General features: G+C 41.3%; 2 long non-coding RNA genes across 2 annotated transcripts in view; one reads left to right on the top strand and one right to left on the bottom strand.

Annotated features, from left to right (window-relative positions):
* The window catches only part of LOC145723581 (uncharacterized), a 45731-nt gene extending 44675 nt beyond the window's left edge, over positions 1-1056 (top strand). Inside the window, exon 3 of the long non-coding RNA XR_014148785.1 lies at positions 954-1056. This is a non-coding gene — a long non-coding RNA (uncharacterized LOC145723581). The remainder of the gene's footprint in view (positions 1-953) is intronic.
* Positions 1-15144, bottom strand: part of LOC145723582 (uncharacterized) — a 177811-nt gene that overhangs the window by 54355 nt on the left and 108312 nt on the right. The gene's annotated exons all lie outside the window — the stretch shown is intronic.

Raw genomic sequence — 15144 nt, forward strand, 5'->3', positions numbered from 1 at the left:
TCCCACCCCACCCCCCACTCCAACAACACTCAGTTTGTGAATCTGCATTCTTAACCAGTGCCAAAGCGCTGCTGATGTGAGTGGTCCCTGGACTCCACATAAACATAGGCTGAGGTAGTTCAAGGAGGTAATTAAGCAAATGAGGCATAACTATCAGGCCATGCCACAGCTGGGTGATTCTACCTCACACATATGTTTGGGGAGATAGTGCAGGGGTAAGGCAGAATGCTGGGTTCAAATCCCAGCTTGGTTACTTACCCGTATGTGCTCGCCAGAAAGTTACCTCACCTCTTTTTGCCCTGTTTTTTTCAACTCTTAAGTAGGGATAATAACAATTATTACTTCTCAGGATCTTGGTGGGATTAAATGTGTTAATACAGGTAAAGTGCTTGGAACACTGTTTGACACACCATAAATATCATGTAAGTGTTAGCTCTGTCTCTGTTGGCTCCAAATCTTTGAAATTAGCCTCCTTCCCCTCTGTCCTGAGGTTACACTGCATTTTGTCTGTTTCTTATAGCCCCAAAATGCTCCTATATGCTTAGGAGCATGGGTATATTTAAAGACACTGAGGACATTTGCTATCTCGTGTTAATCTTCTCCTTTCAAAGAACCAGAAGACTGCATTATGAATTTATAAATTCACTTAAGTAAAGACGGAGAGGGAGATCGATCCCAAAGGACATATTATCAAAACTGGGCTCCAGATGGAGAATTTATATGATTTGGTGTAAGTTTAAATTTAGAGTTGTTTTATTCCAAAGCCGGAGAGAAGAGGAAGGGAAATGTGGGCCTTGGCTAGTTAAATGAATGTAAGGAATCTTTATTTCCAAAACTATTAGATTATTCACAGAATTTGTCATTTATTTCAACACGCTTTCTGACTTCTCTCCGTAACTTTTAACGTTTAGTTTTAAAACTCTTTATTATGAAACAACTCTGGTTCTTAATAGGATGAAAAGAAGAGTCGGAGTGAGCAGAGATCAGAACTGTCATCGGAACAAGCCTGGGCTAAGAGGAACAGGATGGAAGATCCATGGTTACACGTGTCAAGTGTCCTGGATGTCTCAGTAATTACCCCTCCACCTCCTTTTTCCTGTACTATTTCCCCTCCCTCCCTCCCTTCCTTCCTTCTTTCCTCCCTTCCTTCTTTCCTTTTCTTTCTGACTTCCTGTCTTTCTTTTTTTTTTTTTTTAGAGAGAGAGAGAGAAAGGAGGGGAGGGGCAGAGGGAGAGAGAGAATCTTAAGCAGGATCCACACTCAGCATAGAGCCCAACGCGGGGCTTGACCTCACGACTCCGAGATCACAGCCTGAACCGAAATCACGAGCCAGACAATGGAGCCACCCAGGTGCCCCATCCTGTACTGTTTCTGACCATCATCTTCAAGTGGAACAAACCATTCACTTTTCCTTTTTAACCAAACAGGAAAAAGATGCCGACAAGTCCCATAATCGGTATCAGTGGGGTCAGAGTGGGTGAACAACTCTGAGTTTAGTGAGAAATTTCTACATTGGAGGCTCTGTTTAATCTTGCTTTTCTATTTCATCTTACTGTGGCTTCAGAGTTTCACCCAAGAAACACAGGCAAGGTTTAAAAATAACATGGTAGATAAGTAGCAATACATAGGTATTTATACTTATTATACAGAGGAGATATAATCAGGGCCAAGTGGCCCTAAATTAACTCATTTAAAAACATGATTCTTCCTTGGGTTATGACTTTTCTTTCCTCCAATGGTGTGCTGGTAAATGTTTAACGACCAGCTCTTTGGAACAAAAGCTCTTTCATGGTGTTGGCTGATTTCCATAATACTCCCGCCATAGCCAGTTTTGAGCTCCCTTGTGCGGCGCCCTGGAAGCAGATTTGAGAAGAGAGGCACACATGGGCTCTTGGGGCCTGTTCAGACCAGCTCCTGTACACCTCTGCTTATATCCCAGAAAAGATTAGGGAGAGGCCAACCAAAGTCCTGAGAACTGGCATTCAGAGTAAGATCTATGGCTTGCTTTGGAAAGGTGAGGGGCGGCATTCGAACCAGAAAGTTGAATCAACATGGGCGTCTTCCTAACAATGGATAATCCAGCCAACACTCACTGTTACACTAGTTTAGAGAAATGAATTAAGCAAGTGTTTAGACGTTCCTCTAGGTGTCAATCTGGATATGTCAAAGGAAACATTCCGAAACTGTGATTTTCTAAGGTATATTCTTTTCTCTTTCTTTAAATTATTAAGACTATGTCACTTGATGTAAACTTATATCAGAAGATTTAGCCTATGTGTCCAAATTCTTCAGTGTCTTATGCTTGGGAGGAATTCATAGCGCATTTATCCACAATTTCCCTGATGTTGTATCATCCCAACTGCAGTGTGAGGATGAGGCGATCTAGGGCCTGTCTCCAAGGGGTGAAGTGAGGTCCAGAATGCAAGATCATCATGCTACTCTCGAGTCTGTGTATGCCCAGGATCTAGCATGCAGGAATATAAGAGAATTGTATGTGTGAAGCATTAAAAAGAGAAATTAGGGGCGGCTGGGTGGCTCAGTTGGTTAAGCGGCCAGCTCTTGATTTCAGCTCAGGTCATGATCTCAGGGTCCTGGGATCAAGCCCTGAATCCAGCTCCCTGTCCAGTCAGGAGTCTGCTTTGGGATTCTCTCTCTCCCTCTGCCCCTCCTCTCACCACGTGCACATGCGTACTCTCTCTCTCTCAAATAAATAAATAAATCTTTAAAAAAAAATAAAAAGAAATTAGGGCAACTGAATGTATAGTGGGTCATCCTGATAGGTGATAGAGGGAAGGGTGTCATGGATGGGGAAGGCTGCCCTGAGCGAGTTATATTTGCACTGAGATCTGAAGGAGGACCAGGGCCCATGCGCTCAAAGATTTTAGTGTGATGCAGGGTGCCAGGTTTTAGGCATCGGGGACAGCTCATGCTGAGGGCCCATGGTTGGAGGGAACATGGTGCATTTAAGCTGATGATGGAAGGCCAGGCTAAAGCCTGGGAACTTGGGGGAGCCTCATGCAGGACAAGATGGGAGGGGTGTGCAAGATGGCAGCACACAGGAGCTGAGATTTTGTGCTTGGCTCCTTGGATGGAGAATGGGGGACAGTAGGATGAATGGTTGGTTGAAGTCTCATCGCCAGGACAGAGAGAGAAATTCATTGGGAATCTTTGTGAGTGTTGTAATAACTTTTGGTTTCAAGCAGTGCTGCTTTGGAGCCCAAGTGACCGGGCACCCAAGAATGGAGACACTCTCCATTTCTGGACCATCTACAGAGTGACTAAGAGCCACACAGTCATGATTAAGGGACTGACTCATCTCAAGCATTTGACAGGTGTGGGAACCCAAGGAGGGGAACCCAAGAGAGGGAGGAGCCCCACCCTCTAAGGGCAGCAGTGCTGGCTTCAAGGTGGAGTGGTGAGTGGCTTTGAGGTAGCAGGCTACCGTGCACAGTTGTGAAGTTTGTGTACCTGGCAAAGGGGCCCAGCACAGGGACAGCGAGAGCTTTGATCCAGCCCCTTTCTCGGTGCCTCCAGTGTGCATCATGGCAAGGGGCTGCCCAGAAGTGGTGTCTCTTGGACTGGTTGGCTAAGGCTTTAGGCCAGCAAGACCCTGCCCAGGAATAAGTTTGGAGAGGCATATTTGATGGAGGGAGAAATTCTTGAGGCTCTAGGTTGGCTAGGAGGAGTTTTGAACTTGAAGAAATAAAGTTAATATTACCTCATTTGTGCTTACAGGTCAGTGGGACAGGAATTACTCAATCACATAAGGTATGTGTGTGTATATATATATATATATATATATATATATACATATATATATATATATACACACAAACCCACACATATATATGCATATGTGTACATGTGTCTACACATATATGAATATTTAAATGGAGATGGCATGTCCTTTATGTCCTTTCTTTTCCCTTTTCCTTAGTGCGTGATTTTCCATTTCCCTTCCCACAAACCACCACTGCCTATCTTGTCCAAATTACTTAGTTGCCTAAGGAGGAGTAAGATTATTCTAATGGAACTGCAGAAAGAAAGAGGGACACAATACTCAGCTTCTAAAATCAGACATAGGATTGTGTTGCATCTGCAGCAAGTTAGGCTTTGTGGGAAGAAAAAAATTTGAAATTCCTTTAAGTTCTTGTTAACTTATTTGGAGCCAAGCTTGGAAGAGAAGATCATCTATTTAATCCAGAGGAAGGCCCCCGCTTCCGTCAAAAAAGCTGAGCCATGGGGCTTCACTTTTCCGAAGGGATGTCTTTGCAAGTCAGAAAGAGGAAGAGGAAACATATTGTTCTCTGGTGCAGTTGTCTGGAAAAGGGCAGTTCAATGATGAGAAGGCACTCTCCAGTATAAGGGACTCAGGTTCCACTTCTCGTTTGACTCTACCATAATCTCCATTCCAAGGCTGCCTCATGGTCCAAGATAGCTGCTCTAGCTCTACCCATCTCATCTACATCCCAGCCAGTAAAGACAGAATGAAGACACAATGGTGCATGGATTCTATGGGACCAGAGGACTGACACATGAAAAGATATCTAGGCATGCGGCCAGACCTGCCAGTCCTCATCAGACTCCAGGTGTGCCCAGAGTCCCTCTGTGAATCTGGTCTGCCATCTTCCCACTGTCTCGAAGCCAGAGAGCCTCCTCATACGCAGACACCATCTCCAGAAGGAACAGGGAGAAACCCATAAGATTGAGCATTTATCTGAGAGAAGCTTAGTTACCAGAAAGCAAGGACTTTCAAGTGGAGATGGGCTCTCACCATGAAACTTGGCAAGGTCACCTTCTTTCTCTTCCCATATGATCCAGTATGCTGGGTGTGTGGGGGAGGAGAGGGCAGAAGAGGTGGGGGAAGAAAAAAATTTTTTTTTTTTTTTTTAAGATTTCTTATTTATTCATTTGAGAGAGAGAGAGATCACGAGCTTCGGAGGGGGCAGAGGGAGAGAAAGACTCCCCACTGAGCAGGGAGCCTGACACAGGGCTCAATCCCAGGACCCTGGGATCATGACCTGAGCCGAAAGCAGACGCTTAACTGACTGAGCCACCCAGGCGCCCCAGGTTCTTGAAGAAGGCTTAGATGACTTACGGCAATTAAAGCAGCCAATTTTTTTTTTTCACCACCCATTCAAGTATAGAGTGAGTGAATTTGCTACTCTGTGTGTGTACATAAAACCAAATTTGTAATACCAAGTCATTTCCTTTTGAGTTAGCCCTCATAAGAGTGCAAAACCAATGACAATTCAAGTCCAAGTTATTTGAGTTTTGAGATGAATGTATCAATTGTGGAATTTAGCTGGCTATCAGCCCGAAGACTTGACTTTAGAGATACGCCATTTATACAAAAGATCTTGTGAGCAAGTGATAACTCTTTTAAAATGGGAACTAGGAGAGAGAAAGTTGAATGGTCAAAAGAATACACTCCCACAATCAGGTGCTTCCCGGTTATTTGGGCACGTGGCATTCCCACAGCTGCTCTCAGACCCCTTGCGAGGTACCCAAATATAAATGCGGGCACGGGACATGAGACATTTCAGTTACACAAAAATCCCTCTTCATCCACCAGGGAAGGTGGAAAATGTGAGTCTTATTCAGGGAAGTCATGTATAAAGCTAATGTTCCAATGCGCTTCAGATATGGTGATTTCTGAAATGACCAAATAATGTTTTTTTTTTTTTTCTTTCAGTGTTAAATCCAGACTTACTGACTCCAGACAGAGAGCGATTATATGGGGGCTATCGTATCACTCTTGCCCACAACTTAGATGCACACGACATGTAGGCATGCGAGCAGGTGCTCACACACACAAACACACACCCACAAACGCCCACAGAACCTATGAAGGGCTAACACCATGAAGTATTATATTAATGCAGGCACGTCACCCCCCCCAAGTCTAGTCCAAAAGCCTGCCGAGCAGGTGATGGTTTTTGCTCTTAGAACACGATGGCTAAAAAAAATTGCTTGTTGTTTTAGCACAAAGTTGGGACCATGTTCTCATGGAGATCTGGCTCGCTGACACCTTCTGTAATATTTCAGTACTTGAATCGATGGATGCTGAACGACCAATGACCATGGAAGGAAATTTGCAAGGTAAGGTTGCTTTCCTCTGTTTGGGTGATTTTAAAAGTTTGTGGGGAAAAAAAATAAGATGTGATCTTTCATTAGATAAGGATTTCTGTCCACTGGTTTTCTTTTTATGCTTGGCCTCACTCATGGGGCTGGTGGCCCTGCGTGGCCTGGTGTTGACACAGCTTGGCAGCATGAACCTTAAACTGTTGTAAACACCTATAAAATGTGGCCTTCCTCACATGGTCAGTGATGAGGCCTAGATAGCATGACGCCCGTCATCTGATAAGCTAGGGTCAGGAGTCACTCGATTGCTTTGCTTTCTCTTTGGATGTCAAAGAGCCAAAAGCTTTTAATGTTTTTAATAAGTAAATTACCCAAGCATGCATGGTCTTTTGCACATATTAACTCATCAGAGGCCAAAGTCAACCCGGCAGGGCCCCCAGAGAGGTCAGGGGCTGAGCGCCTGGTGTGTTGTAACCTTGAGACCAAATTTTGGTGAGAATCATCCAGGTATCTGAGATTGATTTTGGAGAGCTGCCATTGCTTGGTGATAGTGGGATCTTAGCAAGGACTCACAGAGCACAATTTTAAGTGAATGGTTGGATGCTTTTCCAATGTTGACAGTGTCTGCAATCCAGGGAAGAGTTATCAGCAGGACTTTGATTACAGAAGAACATTTTTTTCTGACCGCAAAATGAATTTTTGTGTAGAATTAACATTTCAGATCATCCTCTTGTGTATATACCATGTCTGTTTTATAATGTCTTGGAGATAGAGGCGACCAGATTTTTCTTTGCGCCACTATTTGGGATTCAGTTAATGTGAGACCAGGTGGCTAGGCAAAAGGACAATACATGATATCAAGCATTCCCCCATGGTCACCATGTAGAAGATAGTTCATTCAATGAGTCATAAACTCATGAACAGAAATGTCTGGGTAATTGATACTGATAAATCTTTATCTCTTCCAGCTCTCTTTTATGTCACTGAGGCTGGGATAAGGGGATGGCATGTGAAACAACCATTTTAATACCTTGGATGAAACCCTATGGGGAAACAAAGGGAGGGGTGCCTCTTGGATATAGGGGATTTTCCTCAGCTCACCTCCTCGGATTTCTCCTTGTGTTTCAATGAATGCTCAGGAGTAGATGGGGCAGAATCAGCTGGGGCATTATTAGGGCTTTTGGGAATAGCTATTTTCAACCTGAAAATTCTGCACTTATATAGGCCATTTCATGTACATAATCCTGTAAGATTTCAGAACAAATCGATGTACTTTTCCTGGTCTTTCTGCCATCAGTCTCATCACACTTCTAATTCCAAATTTAGTGTTGCAGGTAATCATAATGTTGGAAAGGACTCAGTTCATGTGACTCAAAAGCCAGGTTTTCCTTTCTGATCACAGATTCCAATTCAACAATTTGTAACCCATGGATACTCCTAAATTGAGACTTGCAGACATTTCTCATAAAAAAAAAAAAAAAAGTGGGAAGTCAAAAGAAAATGTTGAGTGTTGACCAACCCAAGCAAGCCCAGGCTCTCTCCATAGGAAGGATGCAAGTAGTTCCAAATGAATTGAATATTTGGCCCCTTTTTTTTTTCAGCCACACTGATTCCATTCTGGGCCAAAACATTTTGTAGCAGGCAAAAACAAAGTTGATTTTTAATTTATCCAGCACTGAGGGGATGTCTCCTCACCCAGAAGAGATGTGAATTTTTATCCCTTATCTAAACTTTACCATTCTGCCTTTAGCACTGGGGAGTAGTAATGGCCCAATTTCTGGCACCAATTCCCTCTTGAAACTTTGGTTTCCTTTCTCACTTCCAAAATCTTCTCCCCTTTTATCCCAACTCCAAACAATCCAGAGTTTTTTTGGACTTTGGACCCAGTCTCCACTCAACATCTGTGTGAGCTTGACAATAAAATCCCGTGGATATGCATTGTGGAAGATGGGTGTAGTTTTCATATTTTCCATTCTATTCTTGTGTCTGTGTTACAAAATTACGATTTGACATAATTCAGAGATTCATTTTTTTTAATCTATCCTTTAGGAGTTTATTTGATGAAATTTTTTCCACCTTCATTGAGATATTATTGATGTATAACATTTGTAAGTTTCAAGTATGTAATGTGGTGATTTGACACATATATATATTGCAAAATGATCCCACAATAAGATTAGTAAACACCCTCATCCTCTACATAATTATGATTTGTGTGTGTGTGTGTGTGTGTGTGGTGATAACATATAAGATCTACTCTCTTAAATTTCAAGTATATAATACAGTATTGTTAATTATAGTCACCATCCTAGAACTTATTCATTTTATAGCTGGCGGTTTGTACCTTTTGACTAACATCTCTCCAGATCCTCAACCCCCAGGTCCTGGAAAACAGAGATTCATGTCCACAAATAATTTAACCAACTAACGGTGTAGTAGACTCATGGAAATTGGGTATAATCATGAGATGGGGCAACAAATCTAGGGTTTGACCTGGAGTTTCCTGTCCCATCTGACCTTCCAAAACTGGCCTTGCAGAAATTATACTGAAAATATATGCTTCTGAATTTTTTTCTCTCCCAGACTTACGCATCAAATATATTTTCCTCACAGGAATATCTAGTATCATCTAAGTGGATAATTAACATTCAAGGTGCTAAGTCCATGTCCACATGATGAAAAGTGTTTTGGAAAAGAATAAATGAGTGCATTACTAATGAAAGATTTTTTTTTCCTTTACAAAAAGTCACTGAATTATGCTATCCAGACAGCCCACTGTCCGATAATGCATTGATAAATGAAGGGATAGACAATCACATTAAGAACGTCAGAACATCATTTGCAATTCTCAGTCGGTATTCAGAATCAACAAGCTATGAACTTTCTCCCAAAATTAGAGGTAATAATGTGCTCAATTGGAGACAGAAAAATGAGAGACCTCCTCTCTGCTCCCAAGAGCCTTTAGTGTAGAGAAATGTTTTTCAAAGTATTTTTGCTGACACCCAAATTAAGAAATACATTTTATATTGCAACGCACACTTGAGGATGCGGGAATGCGTATGTAACAAACAAAAATTGTCAATGTAATGTTTCCTTTAGTGCACACAGATAGTTCTTATTGTATTCTATTTCCTTTAAAAACAAATGTTACTTGCAAACCGCAGAAATGGTATCTTTAACAGGAGGCTGTGACCCTCTAGTTGCAAAAGAGTTGTTCAATAATGACAGCCCATCTACATTTTTGATGAATGGAGCAGATAGAGTATGAAATTCCCCAAGAAATTGGGATTCATAAACTGGTGGACCACAGCCAACTCTAAGGACATGATGTGGCATATGATAGGGGCTCAATAAAAATTTGATGAAATAATTTATAGAGCATAATAGAAAAGAAGAGGTATTGCAGATACTCCCTAACCAATTTGCAAAACAATGAGAGGAGGAGTAGCTGAGTTGGGGCAGAGATTTTAGGTTGATTGCTAAGGAAAATGGCTTCTAAGTGCTAAATATTTTCTATAAGAAAGAGTGAGATATTGAGGAAAGTTCAAAGCCTTCTGTGACAAGTGGATCTGGATTTGAATACTGGATTCACCACTCTGTGAATGTGGGCACCTTCTCCAATTCATCTGGACCCTAGCTTTCTGATTGTTAACTTTGGGGTGATGCTATCTGATTACCCAGGTTATGATGAGAATTTCTAATAGTGCATATAATGAATGTTACGGGACCTAATATGTAGTAAGTGCTCTATAAATATATCATAGTATTATTTTGTGTATCAGATGTTGGGTAAGTTTACAAGCAGCATTTGTTTTTGCCCAACATCTGGCTTTAGCATTCCATCATGCTAATGGATCTGTCCTTCCAAATGTTCCATCAGGATCTGCCATGCCTTCTCTGTCCAAATTGTTAACTAGCAGATAATCAGGATGATTCCACCTTTGTAACTGGTGAGACACCAAGGGAGCCCAGTGAAAATGGTGATTAAAGACACGGCCCAGGGGTGCCTGAGTGGCTCAGCAGATTAAGTGTCTGACTCTTGATTTCGGCTCAGGTCATGATCTCAGGGTCATGAGATCGAGCGCCGCATCAGGTTCCGTGCTCAGCGGGGAGTCTGCTTGAGATTCTCTGCCTCTCCCTCCCTCCGATTTGTGTTCTCTCTTTGTTTCAAATAAATAAAGAATAGATAAATAAAATCATAAAGACACTGTCCTGGGTTGTGCTGCCTATGACAGGAAGCTGTTCAACTCCAGGTCAGCATAAAACCCTAAGTTATCATTAATATTACTTTTAAAACACATGTTTTGGGGACCGTGTGTTCAGGAAAACTGGAGAAAACAATCCAGACTGTGTGAGGTGCCAAGTTCAGATACGCATGGAAGTGACCCATGCCTGGTTGTATGGGCCCAGTGGGAAACTCAAAGAAATAAAATTCTGGAAGGTTGGTGCTTTTGGTGTTTTGATTAGTGCTTGGTCATCAAAGTCTCCACACTGGACACCTCCCACTAGAGCTTGATTTCATTCTCCTCTCCTTCCCTTCCTTCCCGGTTATCTATTTTCCATTATTCATACAATCGGAAAACGTGTAGCATCAGCAACTGTAACTAAGTATACATACTCAGCTGTATTTTCATATATGTGTCTATCTGGGTGGTCTCTCAATGAAAATTAAAGGATTCATGAGTGTCATTAAAGAATTCTTTTTTTTTTTTTAAAGATTTTATTTATTTATTTGACAGAGACAGAGATAGCGAGAGCAGGAACACAAGCAGCGGGAGCGGGAGAGGGAGAAGCAGGCTTCCCCCCAAGGAGGGAGCCCGATGTGGGACTCGATCCCAGGACCCCGGGATCATGACCTGAGCCGAAGGCAGACACTTAACAACTGAGCCACCCAGGCGCCCTCATTAAAGAATTCTTAATAAGATGGCTCTGTAGGGGCACCTGGATGGCTCAGTTGGTTAAGTGTCGGACTCTTGATTTCAGTTCAGGTCATGATCTCAGGGTCGTGGGATCGAGCCCCACGTTGGGCTCCTCGCTCAGCAGGAAGTCTGCTTGAGATATTCTCTCTCTCCCTCTACCCCTCCCCCTGATCTCTCTCTCTCTCTAAAAAAAAAATCAATAAATCTTTAAAAAACGATGGCTCTGTATTCATATGATATATTGTATAATATGTATATATATTGTATATATACATATACATATGTACATTACCTTGACACCTGTCAGATTTTAAGTACCATGGCATATTATTGAGGGCGTCAATACACCTAAGGATTTTACCATTTTATTTTAACTTAGTGACAAAATACAATTTCATATATAGAAATTCACCGAGGTTGGTATAGAAGTGTTTACAATATTCTTATCAATAGGTTTCTGCACATTTGAAATGATTTATAATTTAAAATGTAAAGAATAAGGAATTTACATCATTCATTTCCAAAGAACATATCTTTTTCACACATAGAATTAAAAAAAAAAAAGATAATAGAAGCAAAGAAGTGTCAGTTGGCATGCCTGGGATAGTCAGCTAAAATTTCACAATATAAACAAAAGAATATCTGTACAGTGGATGGTAGAGGGTTGGTTGTCTCTGCTATAAATTTTTGATAATGATAGAATCGGTACTTCTCCAATTTTGGTGCACACTGAGTTTACTCAGGGTATTTGTAAATAATACGGATTTTGGAAACCATGAAACTCTGGTTTGAAGTGGAGCCCAGATATTGTTCATGAGCCCTGTGGGCAATTCTGACTGTACCTTGAGAAGCTGGTCTAGAATAGTTCAAGTGAATTTATATCTATATCTATACCTATATATATATATATATATATATATATACACACACACACATATATATTATATTTATATTTGTATTTATTTATTTGTTTTCCAATATTTTAGATGTTACCAATGTGGCACACATCTTTTAACATTTAATATTTACTCAAATAAGCACGAAGAGGTAGAAATGTGAAACATTCCAATCTAGTTTTCTGACTTAGTTTTCCATCTTTGCTGCACACCTTCCACAAATACCCCCGTTGTCTTTCCTGAGTGAAGCACCTCTGAATGCTCATGAATGTATACCTGTATGCACGCACGGAAGGTTTGGAGTTCCATTTCTTTTTCTTTTTTTTTTTTTTAAGATTTTATTTATTAATTTGTCAGAGAGAGAGAGAGATAGCACAAGCAGGGGGAGTGGCAGGTAGAGAGAGAAGCAGGGTCCCGGCTGAGCAAGGAGCCCGATGTGGGACCTGATCCCAGGACCCTGGGATCATGACCTGAGGCCAAGGCAGACACTTAACCAGCTGAACCACCCAGGCATCCCTGGAGTTCCATTTCTTAAAGCATGTATAGATCTACCCTGATTCTTCAAGTGCTAGGAGTACTATCATCATATAGGGTATCAGTAAATGATAAGAGCAAATTTGTGATCTCAAATAACATGCATTTTGTGTTATTAAAAAGGGACTAGCACCCTGGATACAAAACAGAGCCTAAGGTCAGTCATTACGCACTGGCAGGACTCTATGCATCGAGGAGTTACTTCTGGTTAACGCCAAGGAGATACCTGCAAAATGTACTACAGGCTGTCCCATAGTGACTTAGCACTGCAAACACATTCCATTCTATACAAAATTTCCATATTCCTTTATAGACTGAAAGGCCACCTGGACAGAGGTCTACCAGCAGAGGGTCAAATGACCTTCACTTCTACTTTCCTTCTTCCCCTGGTCCTTCCATTAGATCTGTAATTTGGGAAAGTCCATCCCAGGGGAAGGGGGAAGCTGACTTCTGGGACTATTCCTTTCCACCCCGTCAATCTCCCGTCTAACCCCAGCTCAAGAGACATCAAAGAAATATCCTTGGTGTCTTTTCTCTTCCTGTTCCTGTGTGCTCTATAAGAGCTCCATGTCTTTGGATAAAATGCCAAGTCACACCTGAAAAGGATTTGCCATGGAAATGGACCATTATGATACAGGGGATGAGGGTGCCTGGGTGGCTCAGTCGGTTAAGTATCTGACTCTTGATTTTGGGTCAAGTCATGATCTCAGGGTCGTGAGATTGAGCCCTGTGTCAGGCTCTGCACTCAGCATGGAGCCTGCTTAAGATTCTCTCTCTCCCTCTTCCTCTGCCCCCCGCTGCCGCCCCCAACTCGCGCACATGCGTGCTCTCTCTCTCTCTCTCAAAAAAAAAAAAAAAAAAGACAGAGAGGATTGAAACAAGATTTATGTTTCATATATCTGTAACTTTGTCTTTCCTAAAACTAATAAGGAAAACCAGGGAGCTTACATTAATTCCTATGAGTTTCCACAGCAAATGAGCTTGTGTCTACAAAATATTTTGTAATCCATAAAACTGTAGCTAAGTACAATTGGACATTATTATTACTGTTGTGGTTGTGAACATTACTCCTGTTTGTGAGCAGTGATAATCCTAAGAAAATCAGAGGAGGGCTGTGTGCTAAGTTCAGGTTGGGAGAGTAAAAGTACCGGATGGCTGCAGCTCACTTTATGGTGGGCCTCAGGAAGCTAAAGCTTCATGTTCCCCACTTGTGGAGGGGAATCCCTCTTAGCTTTAGATCCCAGATCAAGACGTGTCCTTGAGACCCAGCTCTGAGAGCTTCACTGTGACCCTCAGAGCCCTGTCCTTGGCCTAGAGGGCTCCTCTCTGATGACACCCTCCCATGAAACCTCCTCCTTCTCACTGTTCCCTCTCCTGCCTATACTCTGCACAGTTTGGTGATTCCTACCTGGGACCAGGAGGCCACTCTCCCAAATGCTTATTAGAAACAGAGGAGAAAAATGTAGGAGAGAAGTCCCTCAATTCTGGCTACCCAACACAATTCTCTGAACACCCATTACACATGCCGGCGAAGCTTTGATTGATCATTCCCCACTGGAACAATGATAATCTCCAAGGATATATGGTTTATGGGTCTTGGAACACAACAATAGTGGATCATGGTCTTTATGGGAAAATGCATTCTGAGATCAAAGCCATCAACTTAGTAACACACATTTAGGACTTAACCCTATTCACAAATTGAAAATGACCTTTCCCCTGTGTGGTAGTATAATTCCACAGGCAGAAATTCTGATATCCCATTAAAAGAACACAAGAAGCAATGAGGAAAACACTCTAGGAATTACAGTATCTTTTTAGTGACTAGAAAGAGAAGCTATAAACAATGGGAGGACAGCCTATAGTGAACTCTACGAAGTATATGGGGAGTTTCTCGCTCATAGAACTTGCTTCCTGAAAAATAAAACACCCATATAATGACCACCTGTGATGATATTTTCTTTGGTTTAGCCAAAAGATTTAGACTTTTCTGCAATCATGTGCTAAGAAATGTACCTCATTAAAAATATAAAACTAATATGTACTGCTTTATTCTTATTACACAACCGTACATAATTGGTGAAGAATTATTACAAAAATAAAGTGAATAAAAAGAAAAATATGAACTAAAGAAATATGATTCTAACAGCCATGGATGATCTCTTCTAATATTTTAGAGAACATGTATAAATATACTATACATATATTTTTAAAAAATTACTGTATTAGTATTGAAATATGTAATCTACTTTTTAATTTAAATATAACCCAGAGGGGCGCCTGGGTGGCTCAGTCGTTAAGCGTCTGCCTTCGGCTCAGGTCATGATCCCAGGGTCCTGGGATCGAGCCCCACATCGGGTTCCCTGCTCAGCGGGAAGCCTGCTTCTCCCTCTCCCACTCCCCCTGCTTGTGTTCCTCCTCTCGCTGTACCTCTCTCTGTCAAATAAATAAAATCTTTAAAAAAAAATAAATATAACCCAGATATCTCTCCATGTCATGTATGTTGTAATCATTAAAGTGAATATGGTTACTATTTTATTTAACTACTCCTCCATCTTGGCATCTAGGTTATTGTTAAGTTTTCATGACTTTATTGTTGTACAAAGGCATATTTATTTATTTTGGATGAAAAATTTATCAAATGTTTAAATTATTTTATTTTATTTTTTTTTTTTAAAGATTTTTATTTATTTGACAGAGAGAGATACAGC

The sequence above is a fragment of the Leptonychotes weddellii genome, chromosome 9 (assembly GCF_054177405.1).
Source record: "Leptonychotes weddellii isolate Sample4059 chromosome 9, ASM5417740v2, whole genome shotgun sequence".
In the NCBI taxonomy this organism is placed as follows: Eukaryota; Metazoa; Chordata; class Mammalia; order Carnivora; family Phocidae; genus Leptonychotes; species Leptonychotes weddellii.